Source organism: Eptesicus fuscus, chromosome 1 (assembly GCF_027574615.1).
Source record: "Eptesicus fuscus isolate TK198812 chromosome 1, DD_ASM_mEF_20220401, whole genome shotgun sequence".
Taxonomy (NCBI): Eukaryota; Metazoa; Chordata; class Mammalia; order Chiroptera; family Vespertilionidae; genus Eptesicus; species Eptesicus fuscus.
The window spans coordinates 61,290,149-61,316,129 of NC_072473.1; the positions used below are offsets into that span (position 1 = coordinate 61,290,149).

The 25,981-nt window shown below is 45.6% G+C and overlaps 1 pseudogene; it reads right to left on the bottom strand.

Moving 5' to 3' along the window:
• Nucleotides 1–21,613: 21,613 nt before the first annotated feature.
• On the bottom strand, nt 21,614–23,739 carry LOC103300430 (tastin-like; annotated as a pseudogene).
• Between the last annotated feature and the right edge of the window lie 2,242 nt (nt 23,740–25,981).

Sequence of the window (25,981 nt, forward strand, 5' to 3'; positions counted from 1 at the left end):
GGGCATAGCGGAGGTGCGGTCAATTTGTATGTTTCTCTATTATAAGGTAGGATTCATGTTATCTGTTTTATCTTGCTTGAGTTCTGGCTGTTTGTAGTTTTTCAGAAAGATATAATCTATTTCTCTTGGGATATTAAATTTGTTACTATGAAATTTTCATATCTTCTTTTTTTATCCTTTTAATAATTGCAGAATCTCTATTAAAAATGCATATTACACTGATGATATTAGTGATTTGTGACTTGTCTCATTGATTTTGTCAATTTTGCCAGACATTCATCGATTTTATTGATTTTTTGCAAAGGCTCACCTTTTCATTTCATTGATTTTTTTTTACTACTCTTCTTTTTGGCAAATACATTGATAATTGTGCTTATCTTTAATATAGCCATCTCCCTACTTGATCTGATTATATTTTACTCTTAAATAGGAACTCATTAGCACTATCTAACATATCATAAATGTATTTTCAACAATTACATTTAATGTAAGTGGACTTAACATTTCAACCAAAGTGCAATAAATGGAAAGATGGATAAAATACAGAGAACAGATAGACAATTGTCAGGGGAGAAGGGGATTGGGGCCTGGGTAAAAATAGTGTAGTGATTAACAAAGAAAAAAAACCTCATAGGCACAAACAATATTATGGTGATTACAAGAGGGAAATGGAAGTGGGTGAGGTAAAAGAGGGGAAAGAAGAGATAAATGGTGATGATAGGACACCTGACTTGGAGTAGTGAACACACAATACAATATGCAAATGATGTATAATAGAATTGTATACCTGAAACCTGTATAATTTTATTAACCAACTAGAGGCTCAGTGCATGAAATTCATGCACTTGTCGAGGGGGGTCCCTCAGCCCGGCCTGTGCTCTCTCACAGTCGGGGAGCCCTGTGATCCATCGCACCAAAGAGGTAGGCCCTGCCCACCTGGCTGGGGCTCCTCGATGGATTGCCCCAAAGAGGTAGGCCCTGCCCACCCAGCCACGGCTCCACAATGGATTGCCCTGCAGAGGGAGGCCCCACCCAACCACCACAGTCAGCTGGTCAGTGGCCTGGGCCTCCCTCTTTGGGGTGATCATGGAGCCCCCTGATTGATTGCCCTGTCAGCTGGTGACCTGGGCCTCCCTCTGCAGGGAGATCATGGGGTGATGGCCAGGCCCCTGACCAATTTCATTGCACCTGCCTTGGCTGGCCTGGTGCCAGTGGGTGTCATAGTTTGGTCAATTTGTATATTATGCTTTTATTATTATAGATGTCACCCCACTATCTACACTAATAAAAGAGAAACATGCAAATTGACCGTACCTCCACTATGCCCAAAAGCCACGCCCACCAACCAATCCGGAGTGAATATGCAAATTAACCCAACCAAGATGGTGGCAGCCATGGAGCTGGAGTGAGCAGGAGGCTTGGGTTGCCCCGGTGATGGAGGAAGCCATGCTTCCCACCTGCCCTGGCCGGCCCTGGCCTCCGCTCAAGGCTACAAAGTTTCAATTATAGAAGATAAATAAATCCCAGATATTTGCTTCCAGCCAGCCCTGGCCTCCGCTCAAGGAGGTGCTAAGAAAAAAAGAAAAGAAAAGAAAAGAAAAGAAAAGAAAAGAAAAGAAAAGAAAAGAAAAGAAAAGAAAAGAAAAGAAAAGAAAAGAAAAGAAAAGAAAAAAAGGAGGGGCTGGGTGCTTGGGTCGCCAGGGGGTGATCAGGCCAGGATGGGATGGCAATTGTGGGTGATCAGGCTGGTGGGGAGCTGGGCTGTTGGGGGTAAGCAGACCAGCAGGAGGGCTAGTTGGGGGTGAGCAGGCCATCAGTGGGGGTCAGTTGGTGGTGATCAGGACAGTGGGGGGGCAGTTTGGAGTGAGCAGGCCAGCAAGGGGCCAGTTGGGGTCAAGCAGGCCAGTGGGGAGTGGAGGTGGGAGTGAGGAGGCAAGCAAGGGGGGGCAGTTGGGGTGAGCAGGCTGGCATGAGGGGTAGTTGGGGGTGATCAGGCTGGCGAAAGGGGCATTTGGGGGTGAGTAGGCTGGCAGTGGGGGGCAGTTGGGGGAGAGCAGGCTGTCAGGCAGAGTGGTTAGGGGCAATCAGGCAGGCAGGCAAGCAGGTGAGCAGCTGGAGCCAGCAGTCCCGGATAGTGAGAGGGATGTCCGACTGCCGGTTTAGGCCCAATCCCTGTAAACCAGCAGTAGGACTTCCTTCCAGGGGTCACAAATTGGAGAGGGTGCAGGCCAGGCTGAGGAACACCCCCCCATGCACCAATTTCATGCACCGGGCCACTAGTATTCAATTAAAAAGCCATTGATAAAGATTACAGTTTCAGAATGAGATCTTAAAATAAATGGATTCAATTAACATTAAAAAATGATCCAACTATATCCTGTGTGCAAAAACACATTAGTAGCAAGAATAAAAATACCTTTAGTATAAAAGGACCAAAAGAGATATACTATACAAACAATAAGCCAAAAAGAGCTGTAGTAGCTAAACTAATATCTGACAAAATCAACTTTAAGAAGAAAATTTTACTAGAGAAAATAGACACTTTATATTGCTAAAAAAAAAAAAAAAATAGATCAACTGAACAGGAAAATAAAGCAGTCGTAACTATATATGCACCTAACAACAGAGGCCCAAAATACATGAAACAAAAATGGAGATAACTGAGTGAAGAAAAAGGTAACTTAAAAATAATAATTGGATGCCCTAACCAGTTTGGCTCGGTGGATAGAGTGTCGGCCTGCAGACTCAAGGGTCCAGGTTTGATTCCTGTCAAGGGCATGTACCTTGGTTGCAGGCATATCCCCAGTGGGGGGTGTGCAAGAGGCAGATGATTGATGTTTCTCTCTCATCGGTGTTTCTAATTCTCTATCCTTTTCCCTTCCTCTCTGTAAAAAAATCAATGAAGTATATTTAAAAATCCTACATTATAATAGAGAAACATGCAAATTGACCGCACCTCCGCTATGCCCATGATTGGGCCTGCCAGAAGCTGGGGGCGGGACTCTGGGTGGCCTAACTGGCCGTTGAGAAAACCAAGATGGCGGTGCCAAATCCTCTTAGTTCCGGGGGTCCTGGTGAGTGATAGCAACCCTAGAGGGGCATGGTATGCACAGCCAGAAGCCTCCCGGGGGTCCCGGGCTGGATCGCGACCCCGGGGGGCGTGGCCGGGCACAGCCAGCAGCCTCCCGGGGGTTCCAGGTTCAATCTTGACCCGGGAGGGCGTGGCCGGCCACGGCCAGCAGCCTCCTCGGGGTCCCGGGACCCATCGCAACCCGGGGGGGTGTGGCCGGGCACGGCCAGCAGCCTCCGCGGGGTCCTGGGACCCATCGCGATCTGGGGGGGCGTGGCCGGGCACGGCCAGCAGCCTCCCGGGGGTCCCGGGACCCATCGCGACCTGGGGGGGCGTGGCCGGCACAGCCAGCAGCCTCCGCGGGGTCCCGGGACCCATCATGACCCGGGGGGGGCGTGGCCTGGCACAGCAAGCAGCCTCCCGGGGTCCCGGGACCCATCGCGACCCGGGGGGGCATGGCCGGGCACGGCCAGCAGCCTCCCGGGGGTCCCGGGACCCATGGCGACCCGGGGGGGCGTGGCCGGCACAGCCAGCAGCCTCCGCGGGGTCCCGGGACCCATCATGACCCGGGGGGGCATGGCCGGGCAAGGCCAGCAGCCTCCCGGGGGTCCCGGGACCCATCGCGACCCGGGGGGGCGTGGCCGGGCACGGCCAGCAGCCTCCATGGGGTCCCGGGACCCATGGCGACCCCGGGGGCGTGGCCGGGCACAGCCAGTAGCCTCCCGGGGGTCCGGGGACCCATCGCGACCCCGGGGGCGTGGCCGTGCCCAGCTTGCCGCTCCCGGGGTGAGGTCCCCGGGCGATCGCCACCCTCGCCTAAATGGCTGGTGCTGAGAAGGATCAATGGGGCCAGTGGAAGGAGCAGGTGGTAGTTGACCACCGAGGCCATCTGCAGCAGCCGGATGCAGAGCTGGGGTCCACGTTCTCCAGGTTGGCCTCCGTGGGGCCCGTGTCGCACCCATAGTAGCCGAGTGGGCATGCTGGCATAGTAGCCCCAGCATGAGGCCAGCTTCCCAAGCCAGGCTGCGGAGGGAGGGAGGGCCTCTGGGCTGGGAGCACTCGCCCACCCCAGTGGACAGGGCACAGAGAGCAAGCAGCAGAGAGCTACTAGAGGTGGTGGGTGTGGTGGCCTGGCTTCCAAGAGGCTGGCTTCAGCTGCTGTGGCCTGCGCTGAGGTGGCTGGTGGTGGGGGCAACTGCATGGGCGCATCCGAGGCTGGGGCACTGGGAGACGTGGGACTGCAGCCCAGAAAGCGAGGCTCCGGAGGACCTGGTCACCGACCCCCGGCATTGAAGCCGCCTCCTACAAGATGTATCCTAGCCTAGGTGTGTGGGAAGCAGATTCAGGAACCTCTCCCTTTGCAGCGCCAGAGCCCAGGCCTGCCAGCACCCCAGAGGAGACCCCCACCAGGATCGGGGGCGTGACCAGTCTATAAACCAGGGTGGCCATTAGCCTAGGCCTGCCAGCACCCCAGAGAAGACCCCCACCAGGATCGGGGGCATGACCGGCCTCCAAACCGCCCGCAGCCCTAGCCCAGGCCTGCCAGCACCCCAGAGGAGACCCCTGCCAGGATTGGGATCATGGCCAGCCTTCAAACTGTGGCGGCCCCTAGCCCAAGGAGGCCTCCTGGCCGAGGACGCCTGAGTCTGTTCTTGACCTAGGGCCGGACTCTCCCCACAAGGGACTCAGAAGCCACCAGAGTCTAACTGCCAGTCTCTGGGAGTGCATCCACTGTCCACCAAAAAGTAGGGCCATCAAACCATTCAGTCTCAGTGCAGGCACAGGTCTGTGGCTGACGGGGTGGAGGCCAGACCAAAACAAAACAGCAGAAACACCCTGCCCACCTGGGCGGGTACTGCTGTAGTCCACGTGGCCTGGGCAGTGGAGAAAGCGCTACCTTCTCCCAGGTCCTGTGCTGGCACCGCCACCTCGCTGACCCTCAAGCCCCCCTGAGTCCTGACAGCAAAGTGTGTGGGGCATTCTGCAGGAGTTGTGCCGTTCTGGGTGCTTTTGCCCAAAGACACACTTTGGGATGAATTCAGAGCCACATCTCATTTCCCATGACACTGGAAAAACCATGTAAAAGGATTTTGACAAAAGCTTTCCACATCTCTGTTTATTCTTTTGAATCCATAAAACGACCTTAAAAAAAGCATCCGGGCCACCTAAGAAAGAATGCACTTTCTGGCCAGAGCACGCAGGATTCTTTTGCCCAACAGGTTAAAGGGAGCAGAGCTGGCACAGTGGGAATGGCCCTGGTGCCCTATGAGGAGACCGGGGGAATGGGGTTGCCGAAATTCCATAAGCCTCTTGCCACCTTCTCCTTTGCAAACCACACCATCCAGATCCACCAGGACTGGAGGCAACTGGGAATCACAGCCGTGATTTGGGACATGGTGAGCAAATCTTGAGGGGCCTCTGTAAACATCTGCAATTGATTATAAGACTGGTCTTTATTTAAAAAGAAATAAAAGAACAGCTTTGTTGAGAAATATCCATATACTGTACATGTCACCTAAAGTGTACAATGAACTGGTTTTTTAAAGTAAATTCAGAGTGGTACAACCATCACCATGCTCAATTTTTAAATATCTTCATGACCCATCCCCTCCAAAAAAAACTTCTACCCATTGGAATCACTTTCCTGATCATCTTCCCCAAAATAGATTGCACTTTAAAGGTGGGTAAAGGAAAGTTGAGGGAAGTTAAAACACTGCACAAAGGATATTGTAAGATGACAAAGCCCAAAGTGAAGATGATGTGTTTTCTTTAAAAAATATATATTTTTAAAATGTCAGAAAGGGAGAGGGAGAGAGAGATAGAAACATCAATGATAAGAATCACTGATCAGCCGAAACCGGTTTGGCTCAGTGGATAGAGCGTCGGTCTGCGGACTGGAAGGTCCCAGGTTCGATTCCGGTTAAGGGCATGTACATTGGTTGCTGGCACATATCCTGGTGAGGGGTGTGCAGGAAGCAGCTGGTCGATGTTTCTCTCTCATCGATGTTTCTAGCTCTCTATCCCTCTCCCTTCCTCTCTGTGAAAAATCAATAAAATATATTAAAAAAAAAAAAAGAATCACTGATCAGCTGCCGCCCACAGGCCCCCTACTGGGGATTGAGCCCAAAACCCAGGCATGTTTGCCCCTGATCAGAATCAAACCTGGACTCTTCAGTCCACAGGCCGATGCTCTCTCCATTAAGCCAAACTGACCAGGGCCATGTGTTTTCTTCAAGTTCTGTGTGGTTGTAATGGTCCCCAAATCTATACTAATAAAAGGGTAATATGCTAATTAGAGTGGTTGTCTTCCGGACATCTTTCCAGACAAAGCCGCAGTGGCTACAAAGGCCAAGGTTCAGGCAGCCATAACCAGCTGCAGTGGCAGCAGCATTGGGGTTATAGGGGTGGTGCCTCCAGAGGGAGGCCAGACTGGGGGCCAAGGCACAGGCAGTTTGGGGTGATCAGGCTGATAGGGGAGGGCAAGGTAGGGGCAATCAGGCTGGCAGGAGATCAAGGTAGGGGCGAGCAGGCAGGCAGGCAGTGGGGTTAGGGACAATCACGCAGGCAGGCAGGTGAGTGGTTAGGAGCCAGCGGTTCCGGATTGTGAGAGGGATGTCCGACTGCTGGAAGTTGGACATCCCCTGAGGGGTCCCAGATTGCAGAGGGCACAACCCCCCCACCCCCAGTGCACGAATTTCGTGCACCGGGCCTCTAGTATTTTATAAACACACAATTCAATAGTGGGCCAAGTTGCCAAAGACAGCTTGGAACTGGAGCAGGACAAATTCACTTGAGTGTGACAAATCAAAGTTGGGAGGAAAATAATAAACAGAAATCTCACTTAAATTGGAGTTAAGAAGTCCGGTAGGGGGAGCGCTCACACCCTACCACTGGTCAATTACCCCAAACAGGAAGACATGAACTTTCCACCTCCAATAGAAAGATGTTTTTCTACTCTATTACTCCATCAGTAAGGATGAGCTTCCCCTCATCCAGGAACCATTCAGCCAATGACTGACTGTTACAATTCAGTCAATGAAAAACTACTACATTTCAAATTATCTTCCCCTTTCCTCTATAAAAGAACTTTCTCCTTTGTTTTCTGGTTTTCCATTAGATCACATATGTCAAATTGCAATCTTTGTTGTTCCCAAATAAAACCATTTTGCTGAAGAAATATCTGGCTATCTGTTTAAGGCCAACCAAGTCAAACTTCAAAGCAGAAAAAATGGTAGAGCAGCAGTTGAAGCAGGAACTGATGGTGAAACAAAGTGACCTCAGAGAAAGCAGAGCAGCTAAAAGGAGTTATTAAGTAATTAGTCAGAAAGCTGAGGTTCAGCCCAGTTGGTGTGGCTCAGTGGTTGAACATCCACCTATGAACCAGGAGGTCATGGTTTCATTCATGGTTAGGGCACATGGCAGTGGTGTGCATGCAGGAGGCAACCAAACAATATTTATCTCTTAACCTTATCTTTGACTAGAGGTCTGGTAAACGAAATTTGTGCACTCGGGGGGCGGGGCAGTCCCTCAGCCTGGCCTGCGCACTCTCGCATTCCGGGAGCCCTCAGGGGATGTCCAATTGATGGCTTAGGCCCGCTCACCATGGGGAGTGGGCCTAAGCTGGTAGTCAGACAACCTTAGCGCTTCCGCAGAGGTGGGAGAGGCTCCCGCCACTGCCTCTATGCTCTCCAGCCATGAGCCCTGCTACTGGCTGAGTGGCGCTCCCCTTATGGGAGCACATTGACCACCAGGGGGCAGCTCCTACATTGAGCATCTACGCCTTGGCAGTCAGTGTGCATCATAGCGACCAGTCTTTCTGCTGTTGGGCTGAAACCAGCTCTTCGACATCCCCCAAGGGGTCATGGATTGCAAGAGGGCCCAGGCCAGGCCGAGAGACCCCACTGGTGCATGATCATGGTCGGGGAGGGACGCGGGAGGTTGGCCAGCCAGGGAAGGACTGCGGGAGGGTTCCAGGGCACTTCTGGCCCATCTTGCTCAGACTTGATTGGCTGGACCCCAGCAGCAAGCTAACCTACTGGTGAGAGCATCTGCCCCTTGGTGGTCAGTGCACATCATAGTGAGCGGTTGAGCAGCCTTAGGATATTATTAGCATACTAGAGGTCCAGTGCACGAAATTCATGCACAGAGGGGTGTCCCTCAGCCCAGCCTGCACCCTCTCTAATCTGGGACCCCTGGAGGGATGTCCGACTGCCCTTTTAGGCCCTATACCACTGGGATTGGGCCTAAACAGGCTGTCGGACATCCCTCTCACAATCCAGCACTGCTGGCTCCCAACTGCTCGCCTGCCTGCCTGCCTGATTGCCACTAACCGCTTCTGCCTGCCAGCCTGATCACCCCCTAACCACAACCCTGCCGGCCTGATTGATGCCTAACTGCACCCCTGCCAGCCTGTTTGCCCCTAACTTCCCTCCCCTGCAGGCCTGGTCACCCCTAACTGCCCTCCCCTGCAGGCCTGGGCACCCTTAACTGCCCTCCCCTGCCGGTCTAGTCCCCCCCACCTGCTCTCCCCTGCAGGCCTGGGTCCCCACCAACTGCCCTTCCCTGCAGGCCTGGTCACCCCCAACTTCCTTCCTCTGCCAGCCTGGCCACCCCTAATTGCTCTCTCCTGCAGACTTGATCACCCCCAATTGCCCTCCCTTGCAGGCCTGGTCCCTCCCACTGCCCTTCCCTGCTGGTCATCTTGTGGTGGCCATCTTGTGTCAACATGGGGGCAGGATCTTTGACCACATGGGGCAGCCATCTTGCGTGTTGGAGTGATGGTCAATCTGCATATTACTCTTTTATTAGAGAGGATAGAGGCCTGGTGCATGGGTGGGGGCCAGCTGGTTTGCACTGAAGGATGTCCCGGATCAGGGTGGGGGTTCCCTTGGGGCATGGAGTGGCCTGGGTGAGGGGCTTGTGGTGGATTGCAGGCTGGCCACCCCCCACCCCCGGCGACCCAAGTGGAGGCCCTGATATCTGGAATTTATTTATCTTCTACAATTGAAACTTTGTAGCCTAGAGTGGAGCCAAACCTCCTGCTCACTCCGTGGCGGCAGCCATTTCTGTTGGAATTTATTTATCCTCTATAATTGAGACTTTGTAGCCTTAAGCAGAGGCCAAGACAGGTCAGGGCTGCAAAAGCTTGGACTCCTCCATTGCTGGGGGCAACCCTAGCCTCCTGCTCTCTTCAGCTCCATGGCTGCCGCCATTTTTGTTGGGATTTATTTATCTTCTATAATTGAAACTTTGTAGCCTTAATTGGAGGCCTGGGCCCGCCAGGGTGTGTGGAAAGCTTAGCTTCCTCCATCGCCAGGGAAAGCCAAGCCTCCCTCCTGCTCGGTCTGTGGCCACAGCCATCTTGTTTGGGATTAATTTGCATGCTTGCTCCTGATTGGCTGGTGGGCGTGGCTGGTGGGCGTGGTGGAGTGATGGTTAATTTGCATATTACTCTTTTATTAGATAATATTATGCTTTGGTTGGTTGAATGGCTGACCAGACAACCGGACACTTAGCACAGGCGTTTATTATATAGTATGTTTCTATCTTTCTCTTTCTCTTTCTTCCTCTCTGAAATCAATAATATATATATTTAGTGGCCCAGTGCACAAAATTTGTGCATGGGGGGGTGTCCCTCAGCCCTGCTTGCACCCTCTCCAATCTGGGACCCCTCAAAGGATGTCCTACTGCCGGTTTACAGTGATCGGGCCAAAACTGGCAGTCGGAGATCTCTCTCGCAATCCGGGACTGCTGGCTCCTAACTATTCACCTGCCTGCCTGCCTGCCTGATTGCCCCTAACCACTCTGCCTGCTGGACTGCTCACTACCAACTGACCTCCTCTGCCGGCCTGCTCGCTGCCAAATAACCCCCTGCCAGCCTAATCACCCCCAACAGCCCCCCCCCATGCCAGTGTGCCCACCCTCACCCTCAACTGCAGACCCTGCTAGCCTGCTTGCCACCACCTTCCCTCCCCACTGGCCTGCTCACCCCCAACTGCCTCCTGCTGGCCTGCTCACTCCAAAGTGCCCCCCTTCTGTGCTAATCACCCCCAACTCACCCCCACTGATGGCCTGCTTGCCCCCAACTGGCACCCTGCTGGTCTGCTCAACCCAACTGCCCCCCCTGCCAGCATGATCACCCCCAATGCCCCCCCCGACCTGATCAACCACAACTGCCTTCCCCTCTTGGCCTCTAACCGCCTCTACCTTGGCCCCACCATCATGGCTTTGTCTAGAAGAACATCCGGAAGGTCTCCTGGAAGGTGTCCCAGTCTAATTAGCATATTACCCTTTTATTAGTATAGAGGCCTGGTGTACAGGTGGAGGCCAGCTGGTTTGCCTTGAAGGGTGTCCCAGATCAGGGTGGGGGTTCCCTTGGGGTGTGGGGCAGCCTGGGTGAGGGACCTGTGGTAGTTTTCAGGCCGGCCATGCCTCCATGGAGTAAGGGTCCCTGCTTTGAGGGCATGGCCAGCCTGGGTGAGGGGCTGATGGCTGTTTTCAGGTTGGCCACACCCCCTTCAGGGTTGGGGGTCCCCACTGGGGTGCCTGTCAAGCCTTGGTGAGGGTCTGATGGCTGTTTGCAGGCTGGCCACACCCCACAGTGGGGACTCTTACTCCATGGGGGCGTGGCCAGCCTGGGTAAGGGGCTGAGGGCCATTTTCAGGATGGCCATGCCCCCCAGCGACCCAGGCCCCCAGCCATTCCATGAACAGAGGCCAGGGCACGTGGGAAGTTTGGCTTCCTCTGTCGCTGGGGGCAACCCAAGCCTCCTGCTCGCTCCAGCTCCATGGCCGCCGCCATATTTGTTGGGTTACTTTGTATACTCACTCCTGATTGGCTTGTGGGTGTAGCAGAGGGATGGTCAATTTGCATATTTCTATTTTATTAGTGTAAATGTATGTATATCAATACTATAAAAACTGAAGATCAGTGCATAACACAATACAGTTTTAGTAATCAGCTACAGTTATACTAGAGAGTTGAGTTCTTCAGAAAGGCTTGCCAGCTATACTACCCTTTTCAACAAAGATAACTGTGAGCAGCTATTCTTAGTAGTGGCCTCTCTTATTTATTTAAGAAGTCCAAGTTCTCTCTACGGCAGTGGTTCTCAACCTTTCTAATGCCATGACCATTTAATAAAGTTCCTAATGTTGTGGTGACCCCCACACATAAAATTATTTTCATTGCTACTTCATAACTGTAATTTTGCTACTGTTATGAATTGTAATGTAAATATCTGTGTTTTCTGATGGTATTAGGCTCTACAGCAGTGGTTCTCTGCTAGCAGAGTCGCCTAAGACCATCGGAAAACACAGATATTTACATTATGATTCATAACAGTAGCAAAATTACAGTTATGAAGTAGCAACGAAAATAATTTTATGTTTGGGGGTCACCACATGAGGAACTGTATTAAAGGGTAGCGGCATTAGAAAGGTTGAGAACCACTGCTCTACAGCCTGGGTTCTAATAATCATTCAATTTTTCTTGATCATTTTCAGTGATGTGAAAAAGGAAACTAAGAGAATTTAGCACATACTACTTGCAAAAAACAGTAGCAGGAGATAGCTGAATAAATATTTTATTCAAACTTTACCAACAATTTAATATAATGATTAAGTACCATTACTAATTACATTTTTTAGATAAGAAACTCAAAGAAGTAAATTACCCAATTTCACATAACTAATTTGTAGTGGAGTCAGGTATTGAATTTAGAGTTTTTTTATCCTCCTTGACCTCTTTTATGCTTTTTATAGATTTCTCAAGCTCCTCTTAGTATGTGTGGCTTCAAACGATGTTCTAATTAGTTTAAAATTTAATAAAATTTAACTATTGTCAGTTTTATACAACTAAGTTATTGATTTCAGGAGATCTCTTTAAAATGCATGAAACGTAGGAGGATGTTAATTAATACAGCCAACATACTATTTTTTATCAAATAAATCATGTGAGAATAGAATCCTGTTGAAACAGAATTAAGGCAGGTCCAGATTGGGGACAATAGAGGAGATAATGAGAGGAATTAGGAAAGAATGAGGGAAAAGAAATAAGAACATTGAGGTCGATGTTTAGAAATAACAAGATAAGGCATATAAGAACAATTTCTAATATAGGCAATCTTTATTATACTGTACATTTTTTCTTTTCTTTACTGGTCACAAGAAACTTTCAGCTAAAATATTGCCCCACTATCCAGTTTTGATAGGGTCACAATAGGCTGAGTTTTTGCTGGATTTTTGAAAAAGTGCCCTATGGTTATTAAGAGGTGATTGTGAGAGACTTCTTTGAATGACAGTTTTCAACTGACAATGAGCCATGATCAATGAGTAATAAAGCTATAATTCAGTCTTTGATCAAAATCAGCAAACACCTTGGGTTGGCCCAGGAGCTCATAAATGATTGTTTCATTAACATACTCACAGGAGTCTCACAAATTTTTTATGTTATTTTGTAGTAAAATAATCATTCTGCAATTCACCCAGTATAATTCAAAGTGCTGTGTTAAGAGTCTATAATTAACTGAATTTGATTGCAGAGTTAACCCTAAGCAATACTTTCTTTAGCTAACAGTAGGATTTTGCACTTGAACTTGTCATTAAAGACTTCTTTTGTTTAAATTTTGAAAAGCGATAGAGTTGTAATCCTTGTAAAGATTTTTCAGGAGGTAGGAGACATATCTGATAAAGTTATTTTTCATAGTATTATACTGAGAATTGCCTTGGTTGAAATTGCTCTACAGTTCATCAGTTTTGTTTTGTTTTGTTTGCTTGCTTTGGTTTGTTTTGTGGTTTATTTTTATAAACAACTAGAGGCATGGTGCATAAAATTCATGCACGGGAGGGTGTTCCTCAGCCCAGTCTGCACCCTCTCCAATCTGGGACCCCTTGAGGGATGTGCGACTGCCCATTTAGGCCCGATCCCTGGCAGTGAGACATCCCTCTCACAATCCAGGATTGCTGGCTCCCAACTGCTCGCCTGCCTGCCTTCCTGATTGCCTCTAACCGCTTCTGCCTGCCAGCCTGATCACCACCTAACTACTCTCCTGCCTGCTTGATTGATACCTAACTGCTCCCCTGCCATCCTGTTTGCCCCTAACTGCCCTCCCCTGCAGGCCTAGTTAACCCTAACTGCCCTTCCCTGCAGGATAGTCACCCCCAACTTCCCTCCTCTGCCGGCCTGGTCACCCCTAACTGCCCTCACCTGCAAGCTTGATCGCTTCCAACTGTCCTCCCTTGCAGGCCTGGTTTCTCCCACTGCCCTCCCCTGCTGGCCTGATCACCCACAACAGCCCTCCCTTGCAGACCTTGTCCCTCCCCTGCCGGCTATCTTGTGTCCACATGGGGACAGCCATCATGTGTGTTGGAGTGACTGTCAATTTGCATATTACTCTTTTATTAGATAGGATAGAGGCCTGGTGTATGGGTGGAGGCTGGCTGGTTTGTCCTGAAGGGTGTACCAGATCAGGGTGGGGATTCCCTTGGGACATGGGGTGGCCTGGGCAAGGGGCCTGTAGTGGTTTTCAGGCTGACCACACCCCCCAGCTACCAAGCGGAGGCCCTGGTATCTGGGATTTATTTATCTTCTATAATTGAAACTTTGTAGCCTTGAGTGGAGGCCTGGGATGGCCAGGAAGTTTGGCTTCCTCCATTGCCGGGGAAACCCTAGCCTCCTGCTCACTCCATGGCCACAGCCATCTTGGTTGGGTTAATTTGCATACTTGCTCCTGATTGGCTGGTGGGCGTGGCTTGTGGGTGTAGTGGAGTTATGGTCAATTTGCATGTTACTCTTTTATTAGATAGGATTCTATTAATGTATGATTAACATATAAAAGGCTGTACACATTTAATATATGCAAATTGACAACTTTGGAGATAAGTTGTATCTGTAAAACCATTACCACAATCAATGCCATAAACATGTTCAGTACCTTTGGATAACTGTACATCAATGACATTATTCCTGGCTGGGTGGATAAGTTGGTTGGGTGTTGTCCCATATGCCAAATAGTTGCAGATTTGATCCCCAGTCAGGGCACATGTGATTGATCTTTTTCTCTCACATTGATGCTTCTATCTCTCTCTCTATTTTCCTCTCTCACTAAAAATCAATAAAAACATATCCTCGGGTGAATTAAAAAAAAGAAAACCAATTGCATTATAATTATTAAATAAATTGTATCTTAGGAGTGTTTTAACATGCCTCACAGCAAAGCATTCAGAGAATTGTGTCATAATCATGTCTAGATTTTATTATTTATGTAAAGCAAAAATTGTTGACAAGCATTTAATATTTTTTTATTTTTAATTTTTTAATAAAAAGTGTTTATTATGAGAACACTAGAGGCCCAGTGCACGAAATTCATACAGGAGGGGTGTCCTTCAGCCCGGCCTGCAACGTCTCCAATCTGGGACCCCTTGGGGAATGTCCAACTGCCAGTTTAGGCCTGATCCCGGGGAACGAGCCTCTAGTGCTATAATAATTACATTGTGTCTCAGTCTGTTTTTCTGGGGGTGACCTATGGGGATCCAGCTGAAACCCACAGTCCAATGACGCCTTCAGCTCCTACACGCTGCTCCTGCTCATCCCGGCCCCACTTCGTTCCCAATCAGTCCTGATCAGGAGAGTCTAGTGCCACCTCAGCAGCACATGCTAGCCATGAGCCCTGTATCTGGTGCCCTCCTGAGAGTAGTGGCCTGTGGGATTGGGGTGAAACTGGCTCTCTGACATCCCCCGAGGTGTCTCAGATTGTGAGAAGGTGCAGGTCAGGGCGAGGGACCCCACTGGTGCACGATCGGGGCCAGGGAGGGGCCACGGGAGGGCTCCAGGGTGTATCCAGCCCATCTTGCTCAGTGCCAATTGGCTGGACCCCAGCAGCAAGCTAACCTACTGGTCAGAGCGTCTGCCCCCTGGTGGTCAGTGAACCTCATAGTGAGCAGTTGAGCAGCCTTAGCATATCATTAGCATATTACGCTTTGATTGGTTGAATAGTCTACAGGCCACTGGATGACTGGACACTTAGCATATTAGGCTTTTATTATATAGAAGATATAAATATATACACACATATATGCATATATACATATATATTAGAGGCCCGAAGCATGAAATTCATGTAAGGGGCTCGGCTCTTGCTGCCGTGGTGGCTGCCTTGGTCCCTGCCACCGTGGCTTTGTCCAGAAGGTAATTGTCTGGAAGGATGTCCTGTCTAATTAGCATATTATGCTTTTATTATTATAGATATATATGTATACTAGGTGTACCAGTTAATAATGCGGATTTTGTAATCAAAGAAAACATGATAATTTCAAGAGAAACAAAAGTGCTTTATTCAAAGTAATGTCCATCTCTAGCTACACATTTTCCCCATCTTTAGGCAATTTATGGGTACTGTCCCAATAGAACTTTTCTTGTTTTGAGGCAAACCATTCAAAGACCTAATTTTCCACTTTTTCGTATGTTTTGAAGTGCTACTAAGAAATTGTGTGTGCCATTGATCAGAACAAGTGGTAATCTGAAGGAGCAAGGTCTGGTGAATACGGTGGGTAGGTTATACTTCCCAGGCAATATCTTTTAACATGTCTTTAACTGGTTTTAAAGTGTGTGATGGTGTGTTATCATGAAGCAAAATTACTTTGCTATGTCTTCTGGCCCATTCTGATCATTTTAGGATCAAAGCATGGTTCAAATTATTTGTTGTCAGTAGCGATTAGTATTAACAGTTTCACCTGGTTTTAGAAGCTCATAATAAATACACCACACCTTCCTGATCCCACCAAATGCAGAGCATTATCTTCTTTCCGAAGTGATTTGGCCTTGCAGTCAATGTTGATGGTTGACCTGGATCAATCCATGATTTTTTGAATTTGGGAATCTCAAATGAAATCCACTTTTCATCACCAGACACAATCGATGCAAAAAAAGACTTTTTTTCATGCCATTGAAGCCACATTTTGCTGATTATTTTTTAATTTTCCATTTGTCTTTCGTTCAGTTGATGTGGCACCCATTTTCCTTCCTTTAAAATCTTTCCCATTGATTATAAACAATCAGAAATTGTTTGCTGAGCAACGTTTAAACTTTCTGCAAGTTGTTTTTGAGTTTGACATGCATCTTCATCTAATAATGCTTGTAACTGTTGGTCTTCAAACTTTTTCGGTTGACCTGGATGTTCTTTGTTTTTCACATTGAAATCATCACTTTTAAAGCATTTAAACCAGTGTTCACAAGTATATTGAGATGGAGCACGTTCACCATAAGCTTCCCGAAGTATACGATAACTTTTTCTTCAAAATAAAGTAATGAATTAAAACTTCCTGCAAATGCTCTTTTTTTGGCATGACATTTGACATTTTTAAGCGTAAAAATATTTATGATGTTAATACCTTCAGCATATTTGACATATGAAGTTTTGAAGCTTGCTGTCAATACAACAAAATAGCATACATATCAAATCCCATATATATCAAAAAATGTGTAACTCCATCTATTGAAAAAATATCTGCATTATTAACTGGTACACATAGTATATATATGAATTGCTGAGCTATCTTATAACAATTCTATTTTTATATTACTGAGGATCTACAAATTGTTCCACAGTGGCTGAATCATTTTACATTATCACTAGTGATGCACAGGTTTTCAAGTTCCCCACTTTCTCACCATTACCTGTCATTTTATGTTTCTCTTTTTAATTACAGATATCTTAGTGAGTGTGAAAGGATATCACATTGTGGTTTGAATTTGCATCTCCCTCCTAACTAATAATCTAGAACATCTTTTTATGTGCCTATTTGTTATATTTCTTTCTTACTTGGAGAAATGCCTAGTTTTCTTTATTGAGTTGATTTTTATTATTGAGTTATAAGAGCTCTCCATATATTCTCAATACAAGTCCCTTATCAGATATATTATTTGCAAATATTTTCTTCCATATTGTGGGTTATCTTTTTACTTTTATGTTAATGTCCTTTGATGCACAAATATTGGGGTGGTGAACACACAATAAAATATACAGATGATGTATTATAGAATTGTATACCCAAAACCTATATAATTTTATTAACCAATATCACTCCAAATAAAAAATTTTAATTTTGATCAAGTCCAATTTATTTTTTTCTTTGGTTGTTTGTGATTTAGGTGTCATATATAAGAAACTATTGCCTAATCCAAAAATATGTAATTTTACTTCTATATTTTCTTCTAAAAATTTTATACATTTAGCCCATACATTAGTGTCTGTGATCCATTTTGAGTTCATTTTTTAATATGGCATGAGATGAGGGGTCCAACTTCATTCTTTGTCATGTGGATGTCCAATTATCCAATTTCCATTTGCCAAGAAGACTGTTATTTTTCCATTGAACTGTCTTGCCACCCTTGCTGAAAATCAGTTGACTATAAATGTAAGGATTTATTTCTGGACTCTCAATTCTATTCCATTGATCTATATATCCATTCTTATGCTGATACCACACTGCCATGATTATTTTTTCTTTGCCTTAGGTTCTAAATATATAAGTATTTTCAGTCCTCAAATGTTATTTTTCCTTTTCTGGATAGTTTTGGATTTTATGGACTTCCTTTAAGTCCCTATGAATTTTAGGATTAGCTTGGCAATTTGTACACATTGAGCCATTTTAGATTCCGTTAGGGAAGCATTAACTCTATTGATCTATTGGGGAGGATTACAATATTAACAATATTAAGTCTTAACAATAATAAGTCTTCTTATCAATGGCCTTCGAATAACTTTCCACTTATTTGATCTCTAAATTATTTTAAGGAAATTTTTTACCTTTCATGATACAAATTTGCACTTCTATTAAAATTATTCTTATGTATTGTATTGTAAATACAATTGTTTCTTAATTTCATTGTCAGTTTGTTCATTGATAGTATATAGCAATACAATTGATTTTTCTATCTATATCTTGAAAATTTTCTGAATTCAGTTATTAGTTCTAATATTTTAATTGGATTCCCTGAAATATTTATGTACAAATCATGTTATTTACAAACAAAGATAGTTTTACTTTTTCCTTTCCAATCTGTATGCCTTTTATGTCTTTTTTCTTGACTAACTGCCCCAATGAGAATCTCTAGGACAATGGAAGTATTAAGAGCACACATTCTTGACTTATTCTTGTTCCTGTGGGATTTGGATGCAGTCTTTCACCATAAAGTATGATATTTTTTATAGATACATTTTGTCAAGCTGTGAGATTCTCTTTTTATTCTTTGTTCAGTGCTTTTGTCATGAAATAGTGTTAGGTTTCATCAATTGTGGTTTTTTAAAATTCTGTGGAAAATCATATGTTTCTGTTTTGTAAACTATTAGTTTGGTGTATTAAATTGAGTGAATATTTGGATGATAAATCTACATTGAATTCCTGGGATAAATCCCAGATGAACATGGTGTATAATTCATTTAATATGCTGCTGGATTCACTTGGTTAGTACTTTTTTGAGGCTTTTTAATATCTGATATTTATCTATAGATATTTTTCTTTATTTTATACCTTTGGTTTTATATTAGAATAACACTGAAAAGCAAAATAAGTCAGACAGAAAAAGTTAAAACCACATAATTTCACTCATTTGTGGGATATAAAACTGAAAGCAACAAAGGAAAAACCAAGAAAAACAAACAAAAACTTATAGACACATTAAAGAGGGGGGGAGGGAGACATTTGCGATACATTCAACAATAAAGTTTTTTAAAAATGCAAAAAAAAAAACCCTCAGACATAGAGGATAGTATGGTGGTTACCACAGGGAAGGGTTGTGGGGGTAGTAAATGAAATGTGGTAAAATATATGGTAACAGAACGTCTGATTTTGGGTGGTGTGCAGACCATGCAATATACAGATGATGTATTATAGAATTGTGTACTTGAAACATATATAATCTTATTAATCAACATTACCCCACTAAATTTAAATTTAAAAAATAAAAATAAAATGTAAGCAAAAAAAAGAGAAAGAGCTGTGAATTGTTCCGTTTTATTGTTTTTGGAAGAGTTTGTGAAAATTTCTATCAATTCTTTAAAATGTTTGCTAGACTACACAGTAAAACCATTTAGCTAGAACTTTGCTTTGTGAGTATATCACTGATTATTAATGCAATTTCTGGATAAGACTATTTTTTCTATTCAAATCGGCTACTTTTTCTCTTGTCACTTTCAGTAGTTTGTGCCTATCTAGGAATATTTCCATTTTATTTAAATTACGAAATTTGTTGGCATGCAATTATTTATAGTATCTTTTAATAATTACTTCTTTAAATTTATGAGTGTTTTGTAGTCCCTTTATATATTTATGATCTTGGTAATATAATCTTTTTTTTTTTATTCCTGGTTAATCTACCTCAAAGTTTTAAATTTTCGCTGAACTGTTCAAAGAACCCACTTTTTGTTCTGTTGTTTTTTCTGTTTGTTTTTTCACTCTCTATTTCATTAACATTCAGTACAGTCTGTATTAATTCCTTCCATTTGCTTGCTTTATGTTTAATTTGAGCTTCTTTTTTCCATTTTCATCTTTTTTTTGTTTTAGGTTTTATTATTTTTAATTGAATTTAGTATTGGGGTGACATTGATTTGCAATACCATACAGGTTTCAAGTATATCTATATCTATCTATCTATCTATCTATCTATCTATCTATCTATCATCTATCTATCTATATACTAGAGGCCCGGTGCATGAAAATTCATGCACTGGAACAGGGGGTCCCTCAGCCCGGCCTGCCCCCTCTCACAGTCCGGGAGCCCTCAGGGGTGAGAGGTGACCCAGCGATCAGGGGAAGGTGCTGCCCCCATCACACCTCTGCTGCTGCCACTGCCAGCAGTGCAAGCCTCGGCTGGGCCTGGTTGCCTGAGCCTCAGGCGGCCCTGGGCAGCTGGGGGGCTGAAGGGACTGGGCGCCTCCATATTGTGGTTATGGGCACTGCCATCTTTGAAGGTGTGGTAGTCAATTAGCATATTCATATTCCCTCCTTATTGGCTTTGGGCACCACCATCTTTAAGGGCGGGGCAGTTCAATTAACATATTCCCTACTTTTTGGCTGTGGGTGCCGCCATCTTTGTGATGATGTGAGGGTCAATTAGCATATTCCCTCTTTATTAGATAGGATATATATATATATATATATATAAGATATATATATGTATATATATATATATATATATATATATATATATATATATATAAGCCTAAGTGACCATTATGTATGACCAGTCGACTGAATAACCAGTCGACTGCTAGCTATGACATGCACTGACCACCAGGGGGCAGAAGACACTCAATGCAGGAGCTGCCCCCTGTTGGTCAGTGTGCTCCCACAGCCAACCTCCAGCGGCTGGCCAATCTCCTGTGGTCTCTCCCTCCAGCCAGCCGGCTGTCCCCAATAGGCCCCACTGGGACTGGGCAAGGCAGCCCAGATCAGCCCCAATTGTCAGCCAGGCCGAGGAACCCCACCCATGCACAAATTTGTGCACCAGGCTTCTAGTGACTCAATAAAACATCATCTGCACCCATTGCCCCAAGCAAGATCCCTTTCTGACCCCATTTTCCCCCATTAGCCCACCTCTATCAACACCCACCCTCCTTTCCCTCTGGATATCACCACACTGTTATCTGTATCTGTTTTATATATAAGTGTTTTTTTTTTTTTTATAATCCCCTCACTTTCTTTTTTCCAGATCCCAATTCCACTCCCTTCTGATAGCTGTTAGTCTGTTTCATGTATCCATGCCTCTGTTTCTATTTTGTTCCTGTTTATTTTGCTCTTTAGAACCCACACATAAGTGATATCATATGGTGTTTGCCTTTATCTGTCTAGCATATTTCACTTAGCTAATAATCTCCAGGCCTATCCATGCTGTCACAAAAGATAAAATTTCCTTTTTTTTTTACAACTGTATAGTATTCCATTGTGTAAATGTACCATGGAACACCACTCATCTACTGATGAGCACTTGGGTTGTTTCCAAATCTTGGCTATTGTAAATAATGTTCCTATGCATATAGGGGTGCATATATTCTTTCAAATTAGTGTTTCAACGTCTTTAGGATATAGTCCCAAAAGTGGGATTGCTGAGCCAAAAGGCAGTTCAATTTTTAATTTTTTGAGGAAATCCCATACTGTTTTCCACTGGCTGCTCCAGTCTGCATTCCCACCAACAGTGCACTAGGGCTCCCTTTTCTCCATATTCTCATCAGCACTTGTTTGTTGATTTATTAATGCTAGCCATTCTGACAGGTGTAAGGTGATATCTTATTGTGGTTTTAATGTGCATTTCTCTGATGATTAGTGATGATGAGTATTTTTTGATATGTCTATTGCCTATCTATATGTCCTCTTTGGAGAAGTGTCTATTCAGATCCTTTGTTCATTTTTTCCCCGAGACACTTTAGAAACTTTATTGAAGGATAAAAAGGTGTTGAATCCCAGATTCCCAATCCCATGGTGTGGACCAAAAATATAAGGGCTAAAAGGAAGGATCAAGACAGGGCACGAGCGGGTGGAAGTGGGTGCCTCATGTCGGAGAGTCCGGAGTGGCTGCAGAACCAATTGGAATAAAACACAGGGCATCCTGTCAGTCCAATAACTTGGCAACAGGATTGGTGCAGACCCGAGAGGGGTCTGAAGGAGGGTCTCGGCTGGTGTAGAAGGCACACTCATCATCCAGGTGTGCCTCATGGAAGCAGCAGATGGTGGTCAGACATGCTTTGAGGCACTGCCTCAGGGCCAGGGTTCGAGAAGCCAGAATGCTGCGGCCTGCCTGGCCTGCTGGGGGCCTCAGAGACTGGAGTCAGCAGATAAGGGGGCTGGTACAAAGTGCGTGTTCAGAGGAGAAGATCACACTGGTGGTCGCTGGATCCCACTGACCACAGCAGGACTGTGGACTAGACTCTGTACTCCTAGGCTCTAGACAGCAGGCCTCTGATGTCTCAGGCTCTACCCCAGGGGAGGGCTCTGGAAGTCGAGTCTGCCTCTGGGAGCAGGCCTGAATTGATCCAGGTTCTATGGGAGGGCAGGCCTCAGATACCTCAGACTGTTTCTGGGTGGTAGGCTCTGGTATCTCAGGCTCCCTCCTATGGCATGGCTCTGGGGGCCCTGGCTCTGCTGGAGGGCAGGGCTGAGCTGCCTCAGACTCTGCTCCAGGGCAGAGCTGTGGTTCCCCACACACTTCTAGAAAGCAGGGCTTTGGCAGTCCAGAGTGCTGTAACAGTTCAGGAAGGCGAAAAGCCCCAGAATTATGCTCTGGGGCATTCAGGGTCCTAGGAATTCTGCCAGCAGGGACTGAAGTTCAACCATATCCAGAGAGGAGCTTCCATTAAGGGGGGCACACTTACTCCCTGCCAGCCGCTCTACCTTCTGTTGCAAAAGCTGCTTCAAGGTACAATGCGCTGCATCTTCAGCTCTTAGATGTTGGGGGTTCTACTAGGGTGGGTCCATGAGGAGTTGCCATGGCGGTTTCTCAGATCTCTCCTGGTGAAATAACTGGACTGCAATCTGTTCCCAGAGCAGGGCAGGCTTTTCAGTGCAAGACTGAGGACAGAGGCCACTCAAACATTGGGCCGGCTGAGCTTTTAGGACTGATGGGATGGGGATGTGAACTAGGTTTGGGGGTGAATGGCAAGATGCTGTAACAATGAATATGAGGGAGGAGCTGAGGAGCCAGGGGAGGGAATACGCTGAGCCAATCCAAGGGGGGATGGACAGGGAATGGATGGTAGCAGCACATGGCCAGGGGAGAGCATCAGGTGGCAGTCACGGCTGTCCTTGGTGTGGGTTAGCTTCCGGCATTCTCTTAATGAAACCCACTAGGCCAGACCGAGAGCGCTCCTTCCTCCTTCATCTGAGTGAGTGACTACTTCATGTTCTCCTTCCGGGAGAGAGGAAGCAGGCTGGACTGGGGTCTCCAGGTGCAATCCTGAGGCCTGGCTCACTACAATCCCCCTGCTAACACCTGTCTCTCTTTTTAGCTCTTGGAAGGTGGGGCGAGCAGAGGGGTGAAAGGAAGTTCCTGAAGGTGGAATCACAGCCTCTAGCTTCTGGGTGCACAAGGTCTAGCTGCAGGGTCCTGGTCCTTGAAAAGCAGGAAGCCCTGGAAGGGTCCAGTTGGTTTTAGGGGGTTCTCGGACCAAAATATGTAGAGCTGCAGGTACCCTGGCCCTTCCGGATGGTGCCTCCCTGGCTCCCTCGAACCAGTACTCTCTGAGCCAGTCTGGGCTGGTGCCCCAGATGACCGCTCTTCAGCCCCTCACCTGACAGTATGGTAGCCAGGGCCTTAGGGTCAGCCACAAACTCTATGACCTCTGGAATCTCTTTCTGGGGAGGGCACCCAGGCCCTATATTTTGTTCCTTAGGGCTAAGACTGAGCTCCTCCAATAGAATACGGAGCAGAGTGCTCCCCACCAATCTCTCTGACTTCTATGTTTCACGTTTGGCTTTTGGTCTGGGGCCTGCTGAGTCAAAAAAGGGACATTGAGTACCGAACTTCTGCTCCAATTTCTTTGGATCTTGGTTCTCTTGATCCAGGTCTCAGGGCTTGACTGTGGGGAGAGTCGGGTGTCACTTTGAGTGAACCGGAATCTTGCTAGGGGTGGGTGATACTCCCCGGATGAGAGGATCCATCTTGGTTGGGAAGGTGGTCATGATGGCTACAACTTCCCTGGAGCCCCTCAGGGTCGCCCCCACTTATTCATTTATCCCCCCTGATTTGGCTTATGGGGCAACTCCTGCTCCCTTTTGTCATTTTTTAAATTGGATTCTTTGTCTTCCTGGTGTTATATAAGTTCTATATATATTTTAGAAATTAACCCCTTAAGCAATGTGTCATTGGAAAATATGTTCTCCCATTCAGCGGGTTCCCTTTTCATTTTGTTGATGGTTTCTTTTGCCGTGCAAAGCTTTTTAATTTAATGTAGTGCCATTTGCTTATTTTTTCCCCCTTTGTTTCCCTTGCCCTAGGAGATGTATCGGTGAAAATACTGATATGTGAGATGTCTGAGATTTTATTGCCTATGTTTTCTTCTAGAATATTTTATGGTTTCATGACTTGCATTGAAATCTTTTATCCATTCTGAGTGCATTCTTGTGTATTCTTGTATAAGCTGGTGGTCTGTTTTCTTTTTTTAAAAATTCTTTATTGTTGAATGTATTGCATATATCTCCTGTTTCCCTCATTGACCTCTCCAAGCACACTCCTGCCCCCCATCACAGGCTCTCATCCCCCTACTATCTGTGCCTATTGGTTATGCTTATATGCATGCATAAAAGTGCTTTGGTTTATCTCTTACCCCCCACCCCCACACACACATTCCCCTGCCTTCCCTCTGAGGTTTGACGGTCTGTTCAATGCTTCTATGTCTCTAGCTCTATTTTTCATCAGTTTATGTTATTCATTAAATTCCAAAAATGAGTGAGATCATATGATATTTATCTTTATCTTACTGGATTATTTCTCTTAGCATAATGCTCTTCAGGTCCATCCATGCTGTTGCAAATGATAAGAGTTCTTACTTTTTTGCTGCAGCATAGTGTTCCATTGTATAGATGTACCACAGGTTTTTAATCCACTCATCTGCTGATGGGCACTTAGGCTGTTTCCAAATCTTAGCTATGGTGAATTGTGCCGCTATGAACATAGGGGTGCATATATCCTTTCTGATTGGTGTTTCTAGTTTCTTGGGATATATTCCTAGAAGTAGGATTACTGGGTCAAATGGGAGTTCCATTTTTAACTTTTTGAGGAAACTGCATACTGTTTGCCGCAATAGTTGCACCAGTCTGCATTCCCACCAGCAGTGTACGAGGCTTCCTTTTTCTCCACATCCTCACCAGCACTTGTAAATTTGTTGATTTGTTGATGATAACCATTCTGACAGGTGTGAAGTGGTACCTCATTGTCATTTTGATTTGCATCTCTTGGATGATTAATGACTAAGCATTTTTCATATGCCTCTTGGCCTTTTGTAGGTCCTTTGCCCATTTTTTATTGGATTGTTTATCTTCCTTTTTTAAGTTGTATGAATTCCCTATACATTTTGGAGATTAAACCTTATCAGATGTAACATTGGCAAATATGTTCTCCATACAGTGGGCTCTCTTGTTGTTTTGTTCATGGTTTCTTTTGCTGTGCAGAAGCTTTTTATTTTGATGTAGTCCCATTTGTTTATTTCCTAGTTAGTTTCCATTGTCCTAGGAGATGTATCAGTAAAGATAATGCTATGAGATATATCTGATATTTTGCTGCCTATGGATTCTTCTAAGATTTTTATGGTTTCCTGTCTTACGTTAAATTTTTTTATTGATTTCAGAAAGGAAGGGAGAGGAAAAGAGAGATAGAAACATCAATGGTGAGAGAGAATCAATGATTGGCTGACTCCTGCATGTCCCCTCCTGCATGAGCCCGCAACCCGGGCATGTGCCCTTGACCGGAATCGAACCCAGGACCTTTCAGTCCACAGGCTGACACTCTATCCACTGAGCCATACCAGCTAGGCCTACGTTAAAGTCTTTTATCCATTTTTAGTTTACATTTGTGTATGATGTGAGTTGATGGTCTAGTTTCATTTTTGTTGTATATACCTGTCCAATTTTCCCAACACCATCTATTGAAGAGACTGTCTTTATTCCATTGTATGCTCTTGCCTCCTTTGTCAAATATTAATTGATCATAGAGGTGTTTGTTTATTTCTGGGCTCTCTGTTCTGTTCCATTGATCTATATTTCTGTTCTTATGCCAGTATCATGCTGTTTTGATTACAATGGCCTTGTATTATAGCTTGATATCAGGTATTGCTATTCCTCCTACTTTGGTCTTCCTTGTCAAGATTGCTGAGGCTATTCTGGGTCTTTTTTTGGTTCCATATAAATTTTTGGAGCATTTTTTCTA